This window comes from Equus caballus, chromosome 21, assembly GCF_041296265.1.
Source record: "Equus caballus isolate H_3958 breed thoroughbred chromosome 21, TB-T2T, whole genome shotgun sequence".
Taxonomy (NCBI): domain Eukaryota; kingdom Metazoa; phylum Chordata; class Mammalia; order Perissodactyla; family Equidae; genus Equus; species Equus caballus.
The window spans coordinates 44,256,837-44,260,810 of record NC_091704.1 but is presented as its reverse complement, the minus strand read 5'-3'; positions in this window follow the sequence as shown (position 1 = coordinate 44,260,810).

Genomic DNA, 3,974 nt, shown 5'->3' with positions numbered 1-3,974 from the left:
ATTGTGAGAAACCCAGGACTAAAACTATCGTGTCCAAAAAAGGTGACTGAGCTCCTACCCTGCCTTGCAGCACAAAGAACACAAAACTGATGCATCCCCTCTATGTAATCTACAGGACAGGATGCTGAAACATTGCTTTGACCACTCCCTCTCTGTTTCAGTGGAGTTTGGCATGAAACAGGACTATTCTGCTTCAGACAACCCAAATGATTGAATTATTTTGGAAAGAAAAAAGAGGAGGAAAGAGTAAAAGAAAGGATGGAGGAAAGGATGGAGGGGTGGAGAAGGCAGAAAGGGAGAAAGAGATGAAGAAGGAAGGGAGGACAAGAATGATAGCTGCCATTCTTAGGACTTACTCTATATTCAGTGTTGTGCTAAGTGCTCTGCACTTTTTGTTTTGCTGCATGCTCACAATAATCCTGGGAGGTGGGTGTAATTATATTATTATACTCTTTGTCATCAGTGATGAAACTGAGGCTTAAAGTAACTTGTCTGTGTTTCCGACTCAGTGAGGAGTGGTACCCAGATTTGGTGCCCAGGAGTCAAACTGCAGTGTCCCCCAGCCACCCTTCTTCCACTTATCTAAGGACTGACCCATTCTTGAGCACCATACCTCACTCATAACAAGGTGACTGCATAATTTACTATCCAAACTGGGTCAGTTTTGAAAGTGAAAGAGGAAGTTATAAATAATGACTCCAGGACAAGTGTAAACCAGGAGTGTCCCAGACAAATGGGGACATATGGTCACCAATACTAAGAAAGCTATGAGGAAGAAAGTTGGGGACAAACTGTCTCCTTAAGTGTGAGTCACCGTGGCCAGCCACATCTGCAAAAAGCAAAGAAAGCAAGAAAAAGCCATGAAGCCCTTTTTATTCATCTTTCCGAAAACGTACTCGAGGGGGAATAAACTAGAAGCCTAGAATTTCTGTTGTTAGTTATCAAGAGCACGATCCTCTTCTACTCCCATCCGGCTGCATCCATCCAGGATAGAAGCCCCTGTAGCCAACCCTGGCCACCGGTGTATTTGAGCCATGAGTTAAGAGAACAACCTTCTATGCATGTAGAGACTGCCCCAACCCATGTTCATCCACAACTGTCCAGAGTTCCACAGCCATGGATGTGCCCACAGACTGCAGGGAGAAGGAGTCATAGCACATACAGTGAGTGAACAGACATGATACAGAGAAGAGACATGTTATGCACATTTGACACGAGTCCTCTTGCGTTTCTTGGTCTAGATGAATTGCTAATGGCTATCACGATCTGCGTCCAGGCAGCTGAGCTCAGGGGAAGGCAGCTGACCCCTCTCCCACAGGCCCCCAGACCCGGTGTACCCAGAATCAGGCAGGGCAGAGGCAGGACACAAAGGTAATGAAGGACATAGGTTCAGGGATTTGTTTTCAGGCTGTTGTTGTTGTTTACATTTTGCATTTTTAAATTTGCTCTCTTTTTAATTTGTTTAGAGGGAAAGCTATGTGTTTTTAATTTTTTAATTTTCTTGTTTGTTTTGGTTTGTGACATCTGTGGAGGGAGTTTTAAGTAGTGAGCTAATGGACCTTATCTGTTGGCTTAGAGGCCTAATAATAATCAGACCATTTTATTCCTTGTTTGGGTGTTATACTTTCCAAGTCCTTTCCTCTGAATCAGTGGTAATGAATATATTTACATAATCCCTTAGATTTGCTTAGTGCTTTTGTGATTTTCAAAGCACTTCCATGAGCATTATCCCTTGCATTCCCTTGACAAGTATTTATGGAAAGTCTGCTGTGTGCCAACCATAGTGTTAGGCATGGGGCATCTAAAACAAATAAGCCTGGGACCCTACCCTCACAAAATGAAAAAATCTAACCAAAGAGGCAGGTTTGTAAACAAATGATTATAATAACACAAAATGCTATAATGGAGTGCCCTGTTGAAAGGGCCCTGTTGAAGACAGCCAGAGAAAAATGCCACAAAAGTGATATCCAGCTGCATGGAGGAAAAGCAGAGGCTGCCTGGTGTGTAAGTAGAAGGAGACTGTCCCACCCAGGTGGACATGTGTTCTTGATCTTTTGTTGAAGTGGGAGCCAAGCCTCGAAGAGGAGTTCATCACAGGAAACCTCATGCCCGTCCTTGCTCTCCTGTATCTCTTTCACAGAGGTCCTATGATGTATTTATCATTATTATCTTTGGCTGATGGGGAAACGGGACACAGAGGGGATGGGTCAGTTACTCAACCTTACATGTTAAGTCAGGACTGGAAGCCATAAGTTTGTATCTCTGATACAAGGAGACAACCTCATGAAGAAATGAGGAGATAAGTCTAGAGGAAAATCAGGGTCCCTCCAGCTCTGAAATCCTCTGTTTACATGTTGTTTGGCACAGGTTGTCATTTGGATTTACTGTGTGAATGTCTGTTACTGGAGGCATTTAAAATTCATGCATGATACTCTTATAATCATAACTGCTGCTAATGCTTGATTATATACTCAGGGACAATGTATAACGTAAGATTACAAATTTGTTCTCACCAACTCCCTTTTGGATTTCATTAAGAAAGAAAAACTCCTGGTCAGAGATAATGTATAAATCAGAGATGTAAATGGCTAGTTGTCTATAGCATTAAATGAAGGGAAAACTGATAATTAGGCAGTTAATTTGGTCAATTAAACAACCATGTCTGCATCTAGGGGAGCCTGGCTTATTTGATTGATTTCCTACTAGTCTTTGACTCTCCCTTCATTCTGGTTTCCATGGGAATTTGCTTTAGAAAAGCCAAGTATGGGCTGTTTCACGTGTTCAGACTTGTGTTTTCATAGCATTCATGGCGGGGCTGCAAGGCTTGGAAGTGACCAGGAAGACAGTGAGAACGCGTGGTTGGACAACTGAAATGATGCAGATCAGATGGCGTTTCTCCCAGCTCAGTGGATTTTCTTTGGGGTTATTCTTAAAAATATCCATCACTACACTGGAAGTCCCTGTTCTGACTATGTACTGTCCACCTGCATTACAAACATTCTGCAGAGCTGCTAAGTATATACATATCCGATGTGTGTTACAATCTTGTATTTAATTAAATGCTATGAAACTGACTGTACTTGTCCTCTGTGAGAAATACGGATGGTAGGATACCCTGAATGGGCCACAGTTCTCGTCAGCCACTGGAAACATTCTGGGGTCATTTGCTGTCTTTTTATGGGCTTGGATTTTCAGAGAAAACTTTTTTCATCAGTTAAGTAAATAATTTGCAAATTAATGAATTAGCAGCAATTTGTCGAGGATGTGCTTTGCATGCTTTGCATTGTGCTGGGCACTGGCGTTACAGAGGTGAGACGGGCCGCTCGCAGCGCTCAATCACATGGCAACAAAGACACGGAGGAACAGTTACATGTCGTACTGTTGCTTTAAGCCCAAATGTCAGTCAAAATTCATAGCTTTAAGCAATAGAAGCCAATTGGGGCTAATCTGAGCAGAAAAGGATTTTATTCAACGTTCTTAAAGGGCTCACAGAGTAATATCTGGGAGGGTCCAAGAACCGAACATGGAGACCACAGAGCTTATCTCCACCACTTGTACCTCCAGAAACTGAAAATAGCTACCTCCACTGCCACCACCTGCCCCAGAGCAGGCTTGCCAGCAGCGTCCAACAGCTTCACATCACCAGCTGCTTGTTAAAGGCAGAGCTGGAGCCTGTGGTTGATAGCAACTACCCCTCGCCCATATGCCTAGGCCCTGGCAATGGGAAGCAGAGAAGAGAATAGCTGTTGTTTTCATGTTTACAGTGAAAGGCAGGCTCTGGCTCATAGAGCAGGGCGTTCCCCAAATGTAGGAAGGAGATTCTGCTGCTGGTTGAGAAGAAAAGAACAACAAAGCTGCCTTAGGGAAGAAGCACCAAGAAGGGGTAATGTGAAGGAAGTCACACTACTGTGGTAGTGCAGACTAAGTAGGAGTGGGCCAGATGAAGGAGCATGGATCAAAGAGGAGGCTTTCCT